The following is a 23,371-nucleotide window of genomic DNA, read 5'->3' as shown; positions in this document are numbered from 1 at the left end:
GCCCACCCCCAAGCCCCCGACTCAAACCCCCCACAGACGGTGGGAGCAAAAAGTTACCGTTCCACCAGCAATTGCCCCCAAGTAGCTTTCCTGCTTACAACAAACCTGGGTGCCTTGAAGTCATTATCGTCCTAAGCACGGTGAAGAAAACACAAATACATTAAACACTTAAAACATTCATCAAGAAAATTAACCATTGGGCTTGGATCTTATCAGTGTTGCAAGAGTTGTTTGGTTTTTTTTTTCTCTTCCTTGTTGAGATGGGTACGGACAGGAGGCAGATAACATCCCAGCGAAGCTCTTAGTAGCAAATGTACGTTACCTTCAGAGGGTGTTTACACGAGGCGAGGTGTTACTTGCTTTGGAGCGCCTGATTGTAAATTGTGGGCATTTACCGGGCATTTCCTAGCAGCCAGTCTTGAACAGGTGCATCGTATTCAACCTTTAAAACAACCCTATGGGGGTGCCTGGGTGGCTCAGTCGGCTAAGCGTCTGCCTTCAGCTCAGGTCACGATCCCAGGGTCCTGGGATCGAGCCCCGCATCGGGCTCCCTGCTCGGCGGGAAGCCTGCTTCTCCCTCTCCCTCTGCCTGCCACTCTGCCTACTTGTGCTGTCTCTCTATCTCTCTGTCAAATAAATAAATAAAATCTTAAAAAAAAAAAAAAAAAACCCTATGATGCAGATGATAGTCTTACGTAAACTCTGGATCCCACAGGCATAAGAACCAGCTCTGCACATTTTTTCTTCCCCCGCCACCCCGACCCCCGTACATTTTTTTCCCCCTGTTCTACTGATCTCTTCATTTCATCATCTCCTTCCTTCTACCTTATTTTGGTTGGAGCTAGCTCTTTTTAGGTACTTAAGATAGAACCCTGGACCGTGGGCATTCGGTTTTTCTTCTTGTCTAATGAATGGATTCGTGGCTATGAATTTGCCTGTTTTCACCACTTTGGTTCCATCTTACGTGTTTCGATGCATTGTGTCTTAATTACCGATTGTGTGAGCTTCCTACTGTAACAAAGCACCGCAAGCTTTAGACAACAGAGATCTGCTTTCTTAGCACCATAGTGGCCAAAAGCCCAAAATCCGTTTCCCCGGCTAAAAGTCCAAGTATTGGCAGAGCTGGCTCCTTATAGTGGCTCTGAGGGAAAATCTGTTTCCTTGTCTTTTCCAGATTCTGGAAGTACCTACATTATTCTGCCTACCCACATGGGGATTAGGACGTGAGCATCTGTGAGGATGTGGGTATCTCTGGGGCCATGTCTGCCGGAGACATCGTTCATTCAAAATCTTTTCTCTTTTCATCACAATCTTCGGCCTGTGGGTTATTTGGAAGAGTCCAGCAGGGGATGAATCTCTGGTCAGCTGTTCGTTATTTGTTTCCAGCTCAATTCTCTTGAGGGCAGAGATCAGTAAGGGGAATGCGTTCAATCCTTCGAAATGTGTGAGGCTTGCTGCAGACCCAGCAGATGTTCTGTTTGGTGACTGTGCGGAGATGATCCTTATGCCCGTGGGGTCTGGAGTGGAGATAAAGAAATCTGGGGTGGCCTGAGGCCAAGGCCTGCCCATACATTCTTTCTCGTGGCCTCTGACCCATGGGGTACCCCCTTAGATAGTTGGTGGGAGAGAGAATGCCATGGAGCAGTGCATGTCCATCCATCTGTTCCAGACGAGGCTCCAGCTGGAGGTGGTCTTGGATACGAAGAGTCCCTCCTGAAAGCCATCCACAGACCACACTTGAGTTCAGAGGCCAGCGAGGGTTGCAATGGAGACAAGCCATCCTCGGCCAGGCAATGGTGGTGTTCTCTCCTCTGTGGGATTGTTCTCCATTTCTGAGAAATAGCAGGTTAGGGCAGGAAGCAGAGAAGAAAACCGCAGTGGTCGGGGTCCTAATGCTGTGTAGGAAATTGTCCCAACTGTTGATTGTATGAGTTTCCTATGGTTGCTATAACAGAGTACCTGAGTCTGCAATTTATTTTCTCATTGAATAATAAACAGACATTTATGTCTCCCAGTCCTGGAGGCTGGGAGTCTGAGATCCAGGTGGGGCTGAGGCTGGTTCCTCCTGAAGCCTCTCTCCTTGGTGTGCAGACCGTGTCTTCTCCCCTGTGTCCTGACATGGTTGTCCTTCCGTGTGTTTGTCTGTGTCCAAATTTCTCCCTTTTTTAAGGACACCAGTCGTATTGGAGTAGGGACCCACCCTACTCCAGTGTGACTTCATCTTGCCTAATTACATCTGCAAAAATCCTATTTCCAATTGAGGCCAGATTCTGAGGTCTTGGGGTGAGGAGTGTGACAGCTGAATTTTGTAGGGATGGAATTCAGCCCATAATAACGCAGTTCCGTATCTACGTGGGCAACCTTTCTGCATTCACACGTAGCTCTTGCACCTCTCTAACTAGGTACCTTGTTGTTCTGTGGGCTCTCTAATTAATGAGTTACGTACAACTTCCCCATGCACACGCATCCCTTCGTTGTGCTGTAGGCTGCTAGCCAGGGAGATGTGTGCTCCTGCAGACTCAGAACCCCATGCCCCGCCTCCCACTGTGAACTGCAGGGCCTCTCAGAGGCAGGAGAAGGGCTGGGTTTCCTGGGTGGTGTAGAGGCCAGTGGGCTGATTGTTGTGAAACCGATGAGATCATGAGAAGCAGATCTTTATCTTTCTCTGAAGACAGGGCCAAGGATCCAACAGTGGGCCTCTCTGTTTATCTTTGGGGTCTTCATGACCATGTATGCTACCCACTTGCTGGATTTCACAACATTCACCTCATGGAAGAGAATTGAATGATGGCGCTACCCTGTCCTGATATGTCTGATGAGTCTATGCAGACGTAATGAAAGATGTTACTTTGGTTTCTAGTGACAAAGCTCAGAGGACTATCAGATTAAGAAAACACAAGAAGAGGAGTTTGCCAGTGAACTGGTTCTAATTCTTCTTGGTTTCACCATGTAAACCATCTGGAGTGATCTTTCTTACCCCCTCCTAAAACTTAGTAACAGAAAACTGTGTTTATCGATTCAAACAAATCTTCTCCACTTCCTTTTGAAACCGTGCTCCCATATATATATCCCATGCCGTATTATTATGTTGTCTACCTGGGGCTCACGCAAAGTTATATCTCAATAAAACTGGGGGGAGAAAAGAAAGGAGAAGATATGTCCACACAAAGATTAGTGCAAAAGCCAAAATACACCAAACCACGTTCCCTCGTGCCCTTGTTACCTGTAAGATGAGCCACAAGGTCTGTTGCACAAAGGAAGAAAGAAGCTCAGCTCCTCAACTGGGAGCTGTGGGGGTGCCCTGAAAGAGCCCCCTTTGCATTGCCACCATGTGACAGTGAGTGTTATGAGTCCACTTGGCTGCACCACGGTATCCAAATCTGCGGTCAAACACGAGTCAACGTGTTGCTGTGTGTATTTCTTTTAGATGGGATTAACATTTCAATCAGTGGACTTTGAGTAAAGCAGGTGGCCCTCCATAATGGGGTTGTGTAGGTCTTGTCTGATCAGTTGAAGTCTTTAAGAGGAAACAGACTGACCTCTTCTAAGGAAGCGGGAATTCTGTGTCCAGACGGTCTTCACACTCAAGATGCAGCATCAGCACTTCCCTGAGCCTCTGCCTGCTGGTCTACCCTTTATATGTCTCTGTCTCTCCTATAGGTAGACATAGATCTTTCCATGCATCATTTATGCATCTATCCATCCATCGATCTATCCATCCATCCATCTATCCATCCATCCATCCATCATCCATCCATCCATGCATCCATGCATCCATCTATCCATCCATCCATCCATGCATCCATCCATCCATCATCCATGCATCCATCCATCCATGCATCCATCCATCCATCACCCATCCAACCAACCACCTATCCATGTATCCCTACATCCATCCATCCATCTACCTACCTACCTACCTACTTACCTATCCATTGATTCTATCTATCTATCTATCTATCTATCTATCTATCTATCTATCTATCATCATCTATCTTTCCAACCTTTTGGCTCTTGTAGGAGTCAGCATTCTCTGGAGAAACAGAATCAGTAGGATATATACACAATTACATATATATAAAGAGATTTGTTAAAGAAATTGGCTCACATGATTGTGGAGGGTAAAATGTCCCATGATTTCCTGTCTGAAGGCTAGAGGCCCAGGGAGTAGCCTGTGTATGTTCCTGTCAGAAGGCAGGGGAAGACAGATGTCTCAGCTTGGAGACAGTGAGGCAGAAGGAGCTAATTCTCCTTTACCCACCTTCTGTTTTCCTCAGGTCGAGAAAGGATTGCAAGATTGCCTGAGGCCCAGTCACACCGGGGAAGGCCGTCTGCTTTACTCAGTCCACTGATGCAATGCTCATCTCACACAGACACACCGAGAGGCCTGTTAGCCGAAATATCTGGACACCCTGAGGTCCAGCCACATTCACACATAAAACTAACCACCACCATCTGCTTCTGTTGAGAACCTCAATCAATACACAATCCCTCAGAGAAGCAAGACCCTAGGTGCCAATCCTAATTTTTCCCCATGCAGAAGGTGAATGCATTTCTCTCTCTGACCTCTGAGACCCCTGCTTTCCAAAGACATGACCTATCTCACATTTGAACTGGCACATTCCCCTCCAGCCAGACCCTGTCTTCAAGGACAAGACTCTCCATGGATGGCAGAATCAGGTAACCTGGAAGCACCCACCATGAATCAGGGCAGCTCAACACGGATGGGGCATGGGCAGACCTTGAGATGCAATTTTGCCAGAAGCAACAGAGACTTGGGGCCCCAGGGGGTGGGCAAGGCTACGGAGATGGACAGCTTGGTTTTGGGAAAAGTTTGAGGGACTGGGTCCATTGGTGTTCCAGTCAGAAGCCATGTGGGCCCTGGAAATCTGTCCCACCACCAGGAATGTCCGGGAGTCCCCTCTCCAGGTGCACCTGCCTCTGAGCAAAGCCAGGAGGGTCCAGAAGACGGGGAGATGGAGGGTGCCCTGATCATGTCCTCAAGACCATGACGGATTCACCTTGACTCGCTTGAGTCCTGAGGAGCATCAACCCCTGTTGCTCACGGATCAGGGGCAGTGAAAACACTGCCACCCACCTCAGCTTTGATAAGAGAACACCGTCATGGAGCTAATAATGCATGCTTCATAATTTATCGTGTTTTCCTATGATGGAGGCACGGAGCTGACTGAACTCACGAAGCCCCGTGGAGTGATGATATACCCGTCATACAGGTCGCTAAGCTGAGGTTAGGTGACCCCATGGCCTGAAACCACCAAGCTTGTTGGCGGTCCTACTGTTCAAGGGCATCTCGTTTCTGGGGTCAGCTCCTTGTACCTGTGCAGTCTTATATCACCTGAGGCCTGAGTGTTAGTCCAGCATCCTCAAGACAAGGGGAGAGAAAGTAGTATTCTTGTCATGTCACAGAAAAGGAAATAGAGGTTAAGCCTTAGGTCACAGCGTGGCCATGGTCAGACTCACAGCTGGTAGTGTTTGAAGATCTGCATAGAAGACGCAAACCCACATCAGGCCCCACCTTACACACACACTCATGGTGAGACCACACAGTGTGTGGCGCATGTCGGGACCCTCCAGGGGCACGTGGTCTGCACCTGCCACGTCTTGGGCCTCACATGAGATCAGAGGCTGTGCCTGATCCATCCTCATCATGGAGCCCCAGGCAGACACCCTGCGGTTTGGGGGAAGAACCCCCAGGGCTGGCCTCGGTATTAATACACTGCACTGGATACAACATATGGGGATTTTTCTGGTCAATATAATTGGGTGTTCCCTGAGACTCCAAGGAGAGCCCAGTGTCCCTCAATGCTGAGGACCATCAGCCCATGAGATATAGGGAATGTTCCTGCCCAACCAGGCTCAGTGTTGGTGAAGGAATTTCTACCTGGGGGTGACTGGGCCCCCCAAGAGATGCTCTACAATGTCCAGGGCTGTTTCTGCTGGTCACACTAGAGTGTGGGGGGTGCTCCTGGCATGTGGTGGGTAGAGACCAGAGATGCTGCTCAGCACCCTCGTGCACATGGGGCCCAGCCTCAGAGTCCTTCAGCCCTAAATTTCAGTAGTGCTGAGGCTGAGAAGTCCTGGTCTAGCATGAGAGACTATGTCTGCATGCCTATCTATCTATCTATCTATCTATCTATCTATCTATCTATCTATCTATCTATCATCTATCTATCCATCTGCAGGACCATCCATCCATCCATCCATCCCTATATCTATCTATCTATCTATCTATCTATCTATCTATCTATCTATCTATCTATCTATCTATCTACCTACCTACCTACCTATCCATCCATCCATCCATCCATGCATCCATCCGTCTATCTATCCATCTACCTATCTATCTATCCATCTGCATGACTATCTATCTATCTATCTATCTATCTATCATCTATCATCTATCTATATCTATCTATCTATCATCTCTCTATCCATCTATCTATTATCTAGCTATCTATCCAGTCTTATCCTGTATCTACACCTCCTGTCTCTGCCTCCGTCTTCACGTGGCTTCTCCTCTGTGTCTGTGTCTCTTCTTCTGTACCTTAGAAGGACACCTGTCATTGGATTTAGGGCCACCCTGATCCAGGATGAGCTCATCTCACATCCTTTGCTTCATCACATCTGCAAAGACCGTATTTCCCCATAAGCCCGACAGGTTCTGGGTGATTAGGACATGGACATATATTTTGGGGGTCCACCATTCAACCCACTACACCCATTTTGCCAGGACTGTCCCCATTTTGGCCCCCAGAGTCCTGCCTCTCAGGACCCTCTGCTTCCCAGACAAATCTACATGGCTAGTCACCCGGCCCCCAACACTTGGACAGTGAGCAACATTCTGTTTAATCCCCAGGCCAAGTCAGCCACTGGCAGTGCTTCTGTGGACACCTGATGTCTCCACTCCCTCCCTTTGCAGGGAGCACGGAGGTCACTGCTGACCAGGAAGCGTGATCCCCACAAATACAGAATCATCCTCACCCTAACCTCAGACATCCAGCCTCCAGAACTGTGAGGAATCAATGTCTGCCTGTGGTGTTTTGTTATGGCCAGCCCAATGGACTAAGACATCCCCGTCCTCATTACCTCTCCCACCGGCACTGATAGTCTGCTTTTTGTCACTGTACATTTGCCAGGTTTGCTGCACACAGAAATGTTCTGCCCATTTCCTATAAATAGAAGCACACACGGTGTGACTGTGTGTGTCTGCTTCTCTCCCTAAGCATCATGTCCTCAAGGTCCATGTGTCATGTGGCCACTGTGTTTAAACAGGGACCTGTTGTGGGGCGTGCCATCCAGGTGTATGAGGTGTTACATGGTGGGTGGTACCCCAGCGTGTTGTGGGCTACTGCACACGCTCACTATCAGAAGAAGAGAAGTGGTCACAGAGCAAGGGAATGGGGTGGAGTCCCTGGTGTGCGGCTAGGTGAGTGCAGAGAAGGTGGGATGGGGTGTTCGGTTCACACCTGGTGGACAGGTAGGCATGGCATTGTGAGGCTGGGACTGGGTTGTGCTTGGAGGGTGTGAAGCTAGACATTCAGGGCAGCAGGGAATGTCCAAGGAGAAGGCTGAGCATGCCTTGCACATGTCACGCATCACGTGGAGGCACCGGGCAAGGGCTCAGGAGCCACCCATCCTGTGCCCTCTGAGTGCCCTACGGGAAGTCCCAGGCGCCCGACCTGGGGTTGATGTCCCTCCTCACGGAGTCTGAGGACAAGTATAAGGCACTATGGAAGTTGTCTGATGCGCTGAGCAAGATGGAAACTATTTTCAGTAGGAAAGAGGATCTAAGGGTAATTCTTGTGTTGGGCTGGGGCACAGGTCAAACGCTCTGAGTGGGGTCATTGTGCCTGAGCACACGGGACCTGTTAACGTGCTCGGGCAGAGCGCACTCAGCTGGTCCTTGTGACCTCAGTGGGATCCCGGAATGCAGATCACAGGGCCACGATCTTTGCCATGTATCTCCAGTAAGTTCTGTTCCCCAAAAGTCTGCATTCCTAAAAATTTCTCTGGTCCCTTAGTAAGCTCTCTGGTCTCCCGTCCTCTCTCCCCTATGATTCGTTTTCACCAACGGCGATGCGCTCAGCCTGGCATCCATACAGAGCACCAGCATGGAGCCAGTGGTGAGGAAGGTCACCGTGGTGCTGGCATGAGCTGGAAATCAAAGGCACAGTGGGAGGATGCTCTGCGCAGGGGGACTGCCCACACCGGGCTGTGCCCGGCCCCGTGGGCAGAAACTCTGCCTGTCTGCTATTTGCATGCCTGTTTACAAGTGGCGATGGCCACGTTTATTCAGGAGGGAGTAGTGCTCAGGGAAGGAAACCGGCCAGCCGTAGCTAGGGACGAGCATCTTGTGGTGGGGCTTTCAGGAACGCCCCTTCAGCGGCTTCCTGTGAGTGTGACTCAGAAGCTGTGGCACCCAGCGCACTGGAAATGTGTCCTGCAGAGTGTTTATAGCCCGGGCGGAGGAAGTAAGAGCATGGGCATCGGACAGCTGTTTGCTTCCGCTCTCTCTGCTTTACGCTGAGATACAACTCACCATTTTATCTATCTATCTATCTATCTCTCCATCTATCTCTCCATCCATCCTCCATTTATTCATCCATTCACCCAATAAACCCATCCTTCCCTCCATCCACCCACAATGTATCCATCCACCTAGTCACCCACCATGCACCCATCCTTTCATCCATTCATTATTCCATCCATCCATCCTTCCACCCACTCACTCACCCATTCATCCATCTATCTATCCATCCATCCATCCATTCATACATATATCTATTCATCTATACCAGCTATCTATCCATTCTACCACCCACTCATTCACGCATTCATCCATCCATTATCCATCCATCCTTCCACCCACTCACTCACCCATCCATCCATCATCCATCCATCCATCCATCCATCCATCCATCCATCCATCCATTCATCTATTCTATCTATCTATCTATCTATCTATCTATCTATCTATCTATCTATCATCTATCCATTCTACCATGCACTCACTCATGCATCCATCCATCCATACATCATCCATTCATCCATCCTTCCATCCATCTATCCATCTATACTATCTATCTACCTATCTATCCATCCATCCATCCTTCCATTTATTCATCCATTCACCCAATAAACCCATCCTTCCATCCATCCACCCACGATGTATCCATCCACCTATTCACCCACCATGCATACATCCTCCATCCATCCATCCATCCATCCATCCAACCATCCATTCACCCACCCATTCATTCGTCTATCATCCATCTATCCATCTACCCATGTATCCGTCCCTTTATCCATCCATCCATCCATCCATCCATCCGCTGACCCATCCATCAATTACTAAACTCATGGTGATTTTTTCTGGTGTCATCTACAAGGCCACAGCATATGCACGTACCCTACCCATTCATTGCCTATGGCCATGACTGCTGGGTTCTCTCCCATCCCATCCCACATGTGTGCCTGCTGGTCTGTCCCTGTCGTGAGTGAAGGGGTGGCCTTGCTCCATCCCCTCCCCCTGCAACACATATGGAGACTCAGTGCCTCCAACTGCAGGGTACTTGGAGGGGACTGCACATCCTGGCGGATGGGACACATCCAAGGCAGTGAGTGACCAGGCTGGCCAGAAGCCAGGCCTCCTAATCCCGCACACTTTCTCCATTCTCTTTGTGGCACAGAATATTACAAAAGTTTTCCTATTTTTCCTGCCTTATTAGTAAAAATGCCACTTGTTCAAGCCAGGTTTTGTTCTTGGTCAGATCATCTTGTGCTACAGGATAGCACACACACACCACAGGGACTTTCCTGTGGGAACAGTGCAGAGTAAACCCTGGCTCATTTCTCCCCGGGTGTGGCCTGCTTCTGCTTATTCTGTACATGAGCTCTGTGCCCTATCACCACTATGATTTCATCCCAGAAACAAAAGCATGCAGCAGAACATTAAGAAACGGGAGAAAGTGTCCCAGAGCACCCTGGCCCAGCCCACTTCTCTCCCTGAGACCCAGAGAATGTGGCATGGTCCTGCTTCTCCTCCCAGCCCTCTGGCTGTGTTGTCCCTTGCTCCTTCTCATCCTCTCCCTCGGCAGCTCTGAATTGGGGGTGATTCTGCCCCATAGAAGACACTTGGTGATGTCTGGGGATAGTTTGGGGTATCATAGCTTGTGGGGATGCTCCTGACATCTAGTGGGTGGAGACCAGAGACACTGCTCAGCACCCTACAGTGCCCAGGATGCCCCACATCAGAGGGGGGGATCCAGCCACAGATGAGACACCCTGACTTAGCATGAGAGACTCTATCTATCTACCTACCTACCTACCTACCTACCTATCTATCCCTCCATTTATCTATCCATCTATCCATCTATATCTGTCTGTTAACCATCCATCCATCCATCATCTATATATCCATCTGTCTATCCATAGCTACCTGTTATCTATCTATCTATCTATCTATCTATCTATCTATCTATCTATCATCTACCTAACTACCTACCTATCTATCCCTCCATTTATCTATCCATCTACCCATCTATATCTGTCTGTTAACCATCCAACCATCCATCATCTATATATCCATCTGTCTATCCATAGCTACCTGTTATCTATCTATCTATCTATCTATCTATCTATCTATCTATCTATCATCTATCTATCTATCATCTATCTACCTACCTATTACTTCATTTTTCTATCCATCTGTCCAACCATATCTACCTATTATCTATCTATCTATCTATCTATCTATCTATCTATCTATCTATCATCTATGTATCTACCTACCTACCTATCTATCCCTCCATTTATCTATCCATCTATCCATCTATATCTGTCTGTTAACCATCCATCCATCCATCATCTATATACCCATCTGTCTATCCATATCTACCTGTTATCTATCTATCTATCTATCATCTATCTACCTACCTATTCCTTCATTTTTCTATCCATCTGTCCAACCATATCTACCTATTATCTATCTATCTATCTATCTATCTATCTATCTATCTATCTATCTATCATCTATCTACCTACCTACCTATCTATCCCTCCATTTATGTATCCATCTGTCCATCTATATGTGTCTGTTAACCATCCATCCTTCCATTCATCCATCCATCCATCCATCATCTATATATCCATCTGTCTATCCATATCTACTTGTTATCTATCTATCTATCTATCTATCTATCTATCTATCTATCTATCTATCTATCTGTCTATCCATCGATCTATCATCTATCACGGTGGTTTGTGACCAGCCATGACTTTGCCCCTCCCCCCAGGGGATATTTCTGGACATTCCAACTTTGGGGAGAGGAAATGGTACTGGCATCTGGCAGGTGCAGACCGGGGATGCCACCCAATGCCATACAGCACACAACAGAATAACCCAGCCCAAATGCCACCCGTGCCATATCAAAGAGACCGTGCCCTCGTCCTGTGTATCTGACACTTGATTCTGTCCCAAGACACACCCCCTCGCCCCTGTCTTCCCACAGCCCCTCTCCCTGTCAGGGGTTCCCCCGTAAACAATACTGAGGTTACCCAGGGTCCCTGCCATCAGCCCAGCACCCGTTCCTGAGCCTCTCTGGGGGTCCGGCCAGCACCAGCGGCTGCACAAAAAGCACCACCTTCAACAGAGAGCACGGTCCTGCGTTGGTCCATGCCTCCCTGCCTCCCAGCCATTGGGAGTCACAGGGGATGCTCTCCCCTCTGGTGCAGCCCCTGTCATCTGCTAGCAAACCACAGATTCCACCTGCGTGCGTGGTGTTGTCTCCTCAGGCCCACCCGGCTCTCATCCCGGCACTCAGACCAGGACCCCCCAACCCGATCTCTTTGTAAAGCTCAGCTCCACAATTCTCAGCAGTGCCGGAAGCTTCCGTGGCTTTTCTGGGCTGGGTGCTAACATGTCACTCTGCTCCTGGGCTCGTCCCCAGCCACACCCAGAACACACAGAGCCCATCCCTGCCCCTGCTCCCATTCACAGCATCCTTGGTGCCACATTGATCTGGCGAGTCCCACCTCTGCCAGGAAGCCCTCCCGGATTTCTTCCCACCCCAAATCCTTGCAACCTGCAACCCAGGTCTGCAGCTCAATATTTTGAATTCTTCTCCCCCTCCCGGAAACACTCAGCACTGAGCCCGGCACATGATGACTTTTTCAGTGCCTGGATCAATGGGATGGCAGGCCAGCGGTCGGGCAGTGGGGTAAGCTGAAGGGCTCTGGAGGCAGAAAGCCTGGGTCCCGTGTGCTTGGGCGACCTCCTTCGCCTCTTCCAGCCTCAGTTTCCCCATGTGGAGCAGAGGAATGATGGGGATGCAGTCCTCCCCCACCCCAGAGATCCCGGCTTGGCTCAGAAGCACACAGTTGCGGGATCCGTTCATTGCTCCAGAGAGAAGGCGCACCCCGCGTCCGTCCGTGTGGCTGACACACACGGCTGGGGGGAGCCCAGCACTGTCCCCGGGGACGTCCCCGTAGCTGCTCCCTGAGCTTGGTCACAGGGCCACGATTCCCTATGGTGTTGCTGGCCCCAGGGAGAAGGTGAGAGGGGCCGTGACAGATGCGGGTCACCTCCCGGAGGCCCCGTCCTCAGTCAGGGAGGCAGAACGAGGTGGCAGGTGCATGTTGGGTCCCGGTATCCTGCCCGCCTACCCCATTGCCTCCAGGGACGTGAAGGGGGATGTGAAAGGGAGGGTCCCAGCTGCGGTGCCTTGCCCACCAGTGGTGACAGCAAGGAGGAGATGCAGACTGAGGGGCTGGACCCGGAGCAACACCCCAGGATGTGGGTTGGTGGAAGGGCTCGTCTGGCCGGTCAAGGGGCATCTCCAGGAGGGCGGTGGTCAGCTTTTACCCACTGTGCGCTGCTATCCTGTCACCAACCATCCCTTTCTCCCTGTCCCCCTGTCCTGGACATGGCAACACAGGGTGTGCTTGGGTCGGGGGTCCCAGCTGAGCCTTGCACAGGATCCAGCTGCCCTGCCTGCCTCCCTGGGTGTGGCTAAGCGGGGAGATTTCCCACGGCAAGCAGACCCACCTATGCTTCTCCAAGCACCATCTGGAGGCTCACATCTGTCCTCCTGATTCCTCCGGGGACCTGGGTCCCATCTGCCACCTGATCTGATTTGGGGGCCGCCTTCCCAGGGACACACCCCCCTCCCTGCACCGACGTTGGCATTGGCCGTGCCCCGACGCCCTGCCTTTTCTCCAGCATGGAAACATCCGAGAACGTCCGGCCCCACGGGCACGATCCCCACCACAGCCAGGGGCTTCTTCCTGGGGCGATGCCCTTTCTCAGCACCCGGCGTGAGGGCCCCGCCCCTGACCGTCCGCATGGCACAAACAGGACAAGGACCCCGAGAAACGGTCTTCGGTTTGGGCGCAGAAGCACGTGGCCTGGGGTTCCGCCTCCTCGTGACCCAGTGTGACTGACCCCTAGCGAAGACCAACCGGCGCTCCAGCTGCGAGCCCCCTTCTCCCCAGACGCTGCTGGGGGGCGTCTTGGCACAGACTCAAATGCCCCGTGGTTTTACAGGATCCGGCACCCTGGGCTCGTCTGCGGGGTCTCAGGGCCTCCCCGCCCCCCCTGTTCGAGGCCCCCTGCAGTGACTGTCAATGTGGCGGCCCCAACTGCCCGCCCAATGCAGGGCCCCGCTCGGCCGGCCCAGGTGCCTTGGGCCGGATGAGAGTTCGAGGGAGGGTTTCCCGGCTAGGCCGCTCTGCACACTCTCTGGGGGTTTGCTTGGCTGGGTGGGCACCACCCCCTTTCACCCACGTCTGCACCGCTGAGACCCTGTCCCCGCCGGACCTCCGGGATTCCCGACAATGCAGAGATGCAGCGCAGGGCAGAGGGCTCACCTGAAGTCTCAGACGGCCGTCCACTGCGGTGCCTCAGCTTCTGGTGTCGGGAAGTCCGCAGCCCTCATTTTGCAAGCTGGCCGGGCGGACAGAGGTGCCCTGAGTGATCCGTGGCTGTCCCGTTCTGCTCCGGCAGGTCTCGCGGGGGCATGGCCTGGCCGTTGCAAAATGCAAATTCTCCAGGGTCCACCTCCGAGCGGCAGCCACGGTTGGGAGGCAGGGTCGGTAGAGAGGAAACCCGTGTTGAAATTTCCTGTGTAAGTAACTGTCTGCTCGCTGCTGGCTTTGTCGAGGGCCGAGCCCGTGGGGCCCCCCACCTCCTATGAGGCTCCCCGCCGCCCTGCCCGGGGCGGGGTGCCCGCCTCACAGCCTCGACCTCACGGCTGCTTTCAAAAGGCCGCGGGGAGACCCTGCCCACCCGGCGAGTGTCGCCTGCCGGACGCAATCCCGTGCACGCGGGCGGGGATGAAGGACAATCCTCCTAACTTAGAGGCAGAGAAGCAAGCATGCCCTCCCACCCAGACAGAGCTAATTCCTGGGGTTTTTTTATTTAAAAAAAAACTGCTAGCAGAACATATTTCCTTTTGCATTCTTAAAGCTGTGTGCACTGCGACATCTTTTGGTGTGTGGTCAGAACGGCCCGGCCGTGGGGCAGCGACAGCCACGCCCACCTTCGGGAGTTTCCTGGCTCACTCCCTGCACGTCCCACGGGGGGGCCGGTCGGCATCCACAGCGGCGGGGAGCGGCGGCGGGCTGGAGGGCGGAGGCAGACGTTTCCACAGTGCAACGGGGCGAATTCACCACATTGCGTGCGGCGGGAGAGACGCGGAAGCTGCCGGAAAGATATACCAGGGAATCGAGCTCTGAGCTCCCGCACCTGTGTCCTGTGGACGTTGAGTCACTTCTGGGGACCTGGTGATGGTGTCACGGGGCCGCTCTTCCACGGGGAGGTGCAGGGTTATCCATCGATCTGCGTTCCATAGACTTTCCATTTATCTGAACGTATCTGTCATCTATCTATCGTCGATATGCGATCTGTAGACTGTATCTATCTGTCATTATCTGTATTATTCTATCATCTCACGTATTTCTAGGCATCTATCTATTATCCAAGTATCGGCCATCTATTACCTATCAACCGTTTATCTATTTCTACCTGTCATCTTAATCTCCATGTGAATTCTATCATCTGTGTATCCATACGTATCGATAATTTATAACTATTAATATCTATCAATATTTAGCTATACCTATTAATCTATTAATATCTATCTATATATCTAACGATACCTATCAGTATTTATCCAATTATCATCTATGTATCTATGTATTATCTACTTATCAATCACCTATTAGCCATCTTCTATTTATCTATATTTATCTTCTCTATTATCTATCTTATCTATGCATCCACCCATCTTTCCATCCATCCACCCATCCATCCATCCATCATAAGCATTTATCTATCTATCTATCTATCTATCTATCTATCTATATCTATCTATCATATCTATCCATCCATCCATTCATCCATCTATCCATCCATCCATCATAACTATCTCTCTATCATATCTATCCATCCATCCATTCATCCATTTATCTATCCATCCATCCATCATATCTATCTATCTATCATCTATCTATTTATCTATCTATCAATCATATCTATCCACCCATCCATTCATCCATCTATCCATCCATCCATCATATCTATCATCTATCTATCTAACTATCTATCTATCTATCTATCAATTTACCTATAACTATTACCCATGTATCCATCCTTCTATCTATCCACTTATGTATGTTATGCTTCTATAGACTGTGGTGGTCCTATTTTGGAAGTCCACACTCATGAAGGAGGGGTCGGCCCCACACAGAAGATGAGGCCTTGAGATGTTGCAGAAGGTGTGGGCACATCTCTCCCACAACAGTGTTGACGGTCGCCATTCGAGAGTCCAGGCTGCCAGGCTGCTGAAGGATGGTGATATTTATCAATAGGATCTTTATCAATAGGATCTATTAGATCCTGGATCTGTAGGGCCTACTGGGTGGATATGATCTATAGGACTCTGAGTGACTCACTGTACCTTCATCTTCCTGAGGTAAGTTCTCTCATCTTGAAACAGACCAGGTGGGATTCACCTGCACCCACTGTCCTGTCAGTTCCAAAGGGGGCAGGTTGCAGCGGCCAATCATAAAACAACCCCATGGCAAGAGTTAAGGTTTTTAAAGGATGAGGTGAATACGTCTCTGCTGGATCCATCTTCATTGACTGAATGCGTCCAAGGCCGTGTCCTGGAGTTGAGACCTCTTTGTGAGCATGCAGCTCTAGCTCAGGGTTGCAACCCTTTGGCTGTAAGGAAGAATATGCTAAATATTTAAGCTTTGAGGTCCACTCGGCATCCGTTGAGCTCCCTGGACTCTGCGGTTGTCATGAGAGTGGCCAGAGGCGATATGTAACCAAATGGGCACAGAAGTGTTCCAATAAAACTTTATTTACAAAAGCAAGGTGGGGGCCAGATCAGGCCTGAGGGCTGAGTTTTTGAGCCCTGCTCTGTGGCCCCCCCCATGCACGTGGTTGACCTCAGGTGGACCAGTGAGGACACTGAGCATAAAGCTTCATAAGTTGAGGCTGGCTGTCGATGCATATTCTGGTGGTTGTGCTGTGTGTTTGTGCACCTTGCACAGAAAGGGACTCATTTCCTTCACGGGGTCTGAAAGGTGTCCTAGACCCCAGAAATGTCAAATTCATCTGCCCAGGGACCAGCTGCACACAGGCCAACTGAGTCCCTGCAGCTGGCTTTTTGGGGTTGGTTCCAAGGAAGCCAGAGGGACCGGATGTGCCCTGGGGAGCCGGGAACAGATTCTGAGTAACTTAGCAGAATCTGCAGGTCCCTCAGGGAGAGCAGGACCCAAAATAGCAGCTCACGCCCTGAGAAATCAGGCTGCACGTCATCCGAGCACCCGTTAAGATCTGGCATGGATGCCTATGTTCCTGGGATGTTGACGGCTGCCCTCCCAAGGCCCCCAGCTGGGGACAGAGAGGCCAGGCTGAGATGCCCTGGTCCCCAGCCCAGTTCCTTCCAATGTCATGAGTTCCCTTCTCGTGGGGGATTCCACCCCAAGACCCCCAAGCCCCAGCTGGGTACTTGCACCTGCTAAGGGGGCGGTCATGTCGGTCATATGGCTCCCCTGACCTGCGAACGGCACAGTCATTTTCTTACGCACGCCCTCCTGTCCCCAGCGTGCAAGCCCCCAGAAGCAGCCCCTAGAAGGTGCCCATGGACAGTGTGGGACACAGGGAGGTGGAGGAGGGAAGTGTGACTGAGGAGGAATCAGAGAGAACCTGTGCTCGGGTGGGGGCACATTTACTTGCTCTCGTGCCTGGGATGGAGTCACCGGGAGCACCTGGTCCTTCCGGGTGACAGTTTCTCTCAGCGGGAAACAAAGTGGGGTTGACAAAGCTCCTTCCGCGTCTTGTAGGGCACTCGAGTGTCTTGTACGGGACTCATGTTTCAATCCCTGGCACCCCAGACAAAAGGGTAGGGACCTAGTGTCCTCATGCGTCTCCGGGACAAGCACACACCCCACAGTGCCTTCTGAAAGCTGAAATTGTCTCTAGACATGTACTGTGTCTCAGATCCTAAGTGGACTCAGGGGACCCCATCTCCTCGGCCACTGAGAGGGGTCTTCGCACCCAGGTGCAATACTCAAGTGAGGGCTGGAGAAGCATGTCCGTCCTCTCTGCACAAAGAATGACTCATTAAGAAGGCTTCCAGTAGCAAGTCCTGAAAGCTGGTGGCTGAATCCATGAGACGATAATTATTATTATTTTTTAACTTAATAAGAAATCTAGAGACAAGCCCTCCAGGGTGGGGTGGACAGCTTCATGATGTCATCGAGGACCCCTCTCTTTTTATCCTTTTCCACCACCCTTCTTGGTAAATTAGCATCCTCCCCTGCTGTTGCCTCATGGCGCAAAGTGGCTGCCACAGCACCAGGCGTCATGTCTGCATCCAGGGCGGGAAAAGGAAAAGAGCTGTGCCAGCCCGCCCTCTTCTGAGGTCCGGCCTCGTGGTAGGAAAGCAGCCTCCTGGCCAGCATCCCTGCGGCCGACTTCCTCATTGTGGTCAGAACTGGGTTTTGTGGCAACCTCGGGTGGCCAGGGACGTCAGCCAGGAGTGACCGTGGGGGCAGAGAGGGGCTGCGTGCAGGAAGGTGTGGTCAGACCTGGGTTCTGTCAGAGCCCAGGGGCCGTGGCCGGGGTGCACGGGGACCTAGAGGGTCTGCAGAAGGACCGTCTGTCCGGCCAGATCTGGTTCCTGTGCAGGACGCCTTGGCTTCCCATGAGCATTGGCTTCAGCATGAAGCCCGGGAGTCGGCCTGTTTGTGCCCGGGTCACTGCACGCGGCAGCCTCCCTGGGAGCTGTCTGGGGGCACGATGAGGGCGAGCAGGAAACATCCTGAAGGCAACCTTGCCATCACAGCTTTCCGGGCACTTCCTGCACATCCCCCTCCTCTGCCCGCGGCTGCCATGCTATCAGCCCAGCTGACCGCTCCCCACTGGGGCTGAGGCCACAGGGGGCTCGGGCTCGCGCCCGCCATTGCTGCACCCTCTCGCCCGGCACGATGATCTGCCGCTTATGGGTGGGAACGGCATTTCGCAAAGGAAGGTGCACGGGTTTGAATTGGAAGAGGGGGAGCCTGAAAATTATGTCCAAGCGGGAACCTCTGGAGCCTGTGGGTACGGAGAGGTGCGATTAGTTACGGATCTGAGAAGAGCTCATCCTGGATCGGGGTGGCCCTAAATGCAAGGACAGGTGTCCCTATAAGACACAGAGGAGGAGACACACACAGAGGAGAAGCCACATGAGGACAGAGGCAGAGGCAGGAGGGACGTGGCCATGAGCCCAGGGACGCCTGGAGCCCCAGAAGCTGGAAGAGGCAGGAAAGACCCTCCCCTGGAGCCTTCGGAGGGAGCACAGCCCTGCCCCACGTGGATCTCAGCAGCTCTGCCCCGCCTGGATCTCAGATTTCTGGTCCCCAGAGCAGGGGGAGCATGAATCCCTTGGGACGGAGCACGGCAGGGAGCAGGTGGGCAGACGTGCAAGGTGGCTCGGAGTGACCGTCACAGCCCAGGGAACCCAGAGCTGAGCAGCTGCCCAGGGGACACAGGGACAAGGGCTCTTCTCCCTCGTGTGCCTTTGTGAACCTGACCTCCATACACACAACACGAAAACTCACCAGTCCAAGGTGCACAACTCAGGGACATTTAGTACGTTTCGTACATTCGCAACGTTCTGCAACCACCACCTCCGTCTGCTTCCAGAACACGTACATCCCCCCTCCTGGGAAGGAGACCCCGTCCCTGTGAGCGGTCAGTCCCCGTCCCCTCTGCAGTTGCCGGCAACCAGGAGCCTGCTGTCTGTCTGTGCATTTGCTCATTCTGCCCATTTTCTATAAACGGCATCGTGCGGGGTTTGTCCCTGGGCGTCTGGGTCTCGCACAGGGCGTCCGGGATTTCCAGATCCATCCAGGCGGCAACAGGTGTCAGACCTGCCTTCCCTTTCGCGGCCGAGTCCTACTCCCCCGTGTGCAGGGACCACGTTCTGTTTGTCCCGTCCCCATGCTGGGGACGGGGCCCTCGGGCAGGAACGGTCTGATGTCACCTCACGTACAAAGGGCCCGTGGACGCTAGTTTCCGCCAAGAGATCACGAATCCGCCGTTCAGACTCCGCTGTGCACCTGTCACGAGCCTGCCGAGTCCCAGTCCAACCTCAACGCCCCTCTGCGGACTCGGTCCCGGGGAGCTAAAATCCGTCCTCACTGTGGGTGAATCCCACATTTGCAAATCCGTGCACTAGACACAATCTATTTGGAACCTCCAAAATCAACACTCGATTGGGTGATTTTCAGTCCTTTGCCAGCACGGGCAAAGCGTCCAAAAATGGGAGTCCCCGTGGGGCACATTCCCAGTGGGGCTGAAGGAGGTGATGTCCTGCCTTCTCTTTTCGGCTCACGCCGCCGAAAAGTGTCCTTTTGGCAGTTGATTTAGAGCCATGTTTTTGGGTTTGTTTATTTGGGGTTTTTTTTGGGGGGGGGATTCAATAAGGTGAGTTTATGCAGAAACACCATAAATGAGGGTTGTGTATGGACGGGTTGATGGAAACGTGGTGACTCCCGTGGTGCCCCGTGGGGACGCTGCTGCAGTTTGGGCTAATTCAGGGTTCCCGGGGACTCTGTAGGATATCACTACCCTGAATCCTGATACCCGGCTGTGCATGGGGTCTGTGCAGACCCAGGGTGAGCACTACACCCCCGCGTCTCAGGGGTCCTGAGGTGCCACCCCTGGATCGCTCCTCCAGGCAGTGGAAACGGGACTTGGTGCAAGGGCGGGCGCGGGCGCGTGCACGCACCCCGGCTCCTCTTAAGGGCGGGCGCGTGCACGCACCCCGGCTCCTCTTAACGGCGAGCCCTTGCTTCTGGGCACAGTCACCATGCACACGTGAGTGCAGAGCGATAGAGACGTCTGTCTGCGGGAAAGGGGACCCCGAGATCCCCATGAGTCCACGGTTCCCTCTGCTGCAAGGTGTGGGAGAAACGAGGAAGCATGCGTGGGGCGAGCCTCTGCCGGGACAAGCCTGTGGGGACCTCGAGCAGCCCATTTTCTGCCCGATTCCTGCGATGCTTTCACGCCCGGCCGTAGGAGGGGAGAAGTCAGGGCTCCGTGCGGTTCTGACCGACGCCGAGTTGCAGGCGTCATTTTGGGATGTCCGGGTGCGAACGTGACAGGAGCCCAGCCCTGTTGTTGGTCCCCAGACCTCGAGTGCTGTGCATGTGGGGACTTTGCAGCAGGTGCACGGTCCGCTGTTTGCTCCAGGCAGATGGCGTCGTCGAGCACCGCGGAGGGTACCGCGTAAGAGGGAATCGAGATGCCCACACTTCCTTGTGCATGCCGCGAAGACCAGAGCCACGGGCCAGCCCGGGACCCTGTGCCCTGCACGTCCGCACCAGGATCACCTTTCCGAACGAACCTGAGCCCGAGAGGCGGCAGCGACGCCGAGCCCCGCTTGCGTGGGTTTGCAGGAACCACGCGGCGGGCTGTCCTGCTGTCCTGTCCGGTCAGCTCTTTCCGTCCCTGCAGCTCGGGGTACATCCTGTCGTCATCGTGAGCGGGGCGAGGACACGGGAAGGGAAGCCACACAGCCTCTGCCCCGTGCACGTCGCGCAGCGCGCTATCTGGCCCTCCCATCTGGCGGTGGCCGTTTGTCTCCAGGGTTGGCATCGATGAGACCATGCAAGGAGACGAGCTCGCGGGTGCAGGAGGCCCAGCACGCAGTGCCGCTTCCCTGAAGACGTGGCGTGCGGCCAGGCCACGGGGTGTGGGCCTGTCGACCACGCCCCAGGCTCTCGGGAGCAGGCGACGAAGAAGAGCCGGTGTCCCGTGTCCTGCAGCTCAGGGGGGGTGTGTTGTGTTCAGTGCTTTGTGGGTCAACACGGGACGTGCACAGCAGCCCAACAGTGCAAACAACCCGGCGTCCACAGATGGACGGAGAAATGCAATGGGGTCCACGCGTGGATGGAATAAGACGGAGCTCCAACACCTGCTGCCCCGTGCATGGACCGTGAGGACGCGGAGCTCACGAGAGAGGCCAGACTCACAAGGACATGTCGTGTGTGGTCGTGCGTAGCGGGCGGATCCACGGAGACGGGCAAGCAAATGGGTGGTTCCCACCGGCTGGGGAGGGGGACGGCGTGTGGCCGCGCCTGGGGACGGGGTCTGCTCTGGGGAGGATGGAAGGTTCTGGAAATAGACAGAGGTGGTGGTTGCAGCATGTTGGGAACGTGCTCAGCACACCAAGCTTGTACATTTTAAACAGGTGAATTGGGGGCACCGGGGTGGCTCAGTCGGTGAAGCGTCTGCCTTCGGCTCAGGTCGTGATCCCAGGGTCCTGGGATCGAGTCCCGCATGGGGCTACCTGCTTGTCAGGGAGCCTGCTTCTCCCTCTGCCCTTCACCCTGCTTGTGCTCGCTCTCTCAAATAAATAAATAAAAATCTTTAAAAAAAGTAAATAAACACGTGAATTGTATCTCGATGAGAATCCATCCGTGTCTTCCAGCCCAGCCCGCGGCCCCGCACCAGACCACACACGCGACGGCCACACCTGTCCATTCCCGCCAGATGTCCAGGGCCCCCCGATCTCTCCCCACGCACAGAGGACTCAAAAGCATCCCCATTTCATTCTTCACTTTTATTTATGAATTCGTTCATTTACATTTTTAAAAGCTCCCCGTTTTATTATTTATTTATTTACCTACTTATCGTTAATTTTTTTAAAAAGCATCCGCATTTTAAATCCCCGGCTGTGTGAGTCTTCCCCAGGCCGTCTGTCACAAATTACCACCACATTCTTAGCTGTGGCCACCGTGCCGTATGTGAGGTCCCCCAGAACTCGCTCGTGTTCTAGCGGAAAGTTTGAGCGCTTGGACCAACGACTCCGCGTCTCCCGACCCCCAGCCCCTGGAAACCACGGTCTGGTCTCTGCGTCTGTGAGTCTGAGCATTTTAGATTCCACGTGCAAGTGCGAGCGTGCAGATGTGTATTTGTCTGACGTATTCCGCTCAACGACGTGCCCTCGAGGTCCACCCATGTTCTTGCAAATGGCGGGACTGCCTGGGTCGTCAAGGCTGAGTGATATTCCACTACGGATATAAGAAAAAGTATAAAACCATATTTACAAAATATATAAAAGGTATAAATATAATTTATATATAAAAATATAAAATATATACTTAAAATATAAAATACACAAAATTATGTATAATATGTAATATATATTATATGTATTATAATATGTTCTATATAATATTTACTTAATATAATTTATAATATATGAATTATATTTATATATCATAATTATATTCATAATTTATAACAATATAAAATATTATATAATATATAACACAATAGAACATATTTTATGTAATTATATAGTATATATAGCATATAGTTATATCCAGATTATATTATAATCATTATATATAATCAAATATAATCCATATATTATGTAATATAACCTATATATGATCTATATAATATAATCTATATATAATAATGTATATATAGTATATAATATATACAATTATAATAAAATATAATCTATGTATAATACAATATATGATCTATGTGATATAATCTATATATAATATAACATAGCATAATATAAAATATAAAATATAATACGATATAATATACACACTACATTTCCTTTATCCACTCGTCTGCATACACTCAGCTTCCCGTGTTGGCCGTTGAGCAGCACTGTGGATGCATGATTTCCTGATGGACTATTAACACTGAAACGAGGCGTCTGTGTCCCAGGACGGACACGTGATGGTCACGTACACACACACGCACACGCACACCCTCCCTGGCAAACACGAAGCGCTCTCTCGCCACAGTCGGCCGGGACGTCTGACC

At 51.9% G+C, this 23,371-nt stretch overlaps 1 protein-coding gene across 1 annotated transcript in view; it reads right to left on the bottom strand.

Annotated features, from left to right (window-relative positions):
- Positions 1–14,356, bottom strand: part of ASMTL (acetylserotonin O-methyltransferase like) — a 67,595-nt gene extending 53,239 nt beyond the window's left edge. The window contains exon 1 of the mRNA XM_081809242.1: positions 13,888–14,356. The gene's annotated coding sequence lies outside the window, so the exon portion shown is untranslated. The remainder of the gene's footprint in view (positions 1–13,887) is intronic.
- Between the last annotated feature and the right edge of the window lie 9,015 nt (positions 14,357–23,371).

Source organism: Leptonychotes weddellii, chromosome X (genome assembly GCF_054177405.1).
Source record: "Leptonychotes weddellii isolate Sample4059 chromosome X, ASM5417740v2, whole genome shotgun sequence".
Classification (NCBI taxonomy): domain Eukaryota; kingdom Metazoa; phylum Chordata; class Mammalia; order Carnivora; family Phocidae; genus Leptonychotes; species Leptonychotes weddellii.
The sequence above is the reverse complement of the archived record's forward strand: the minus strand, read 5'-3'. Positions and strand labels throughout refer to the sequence as shown.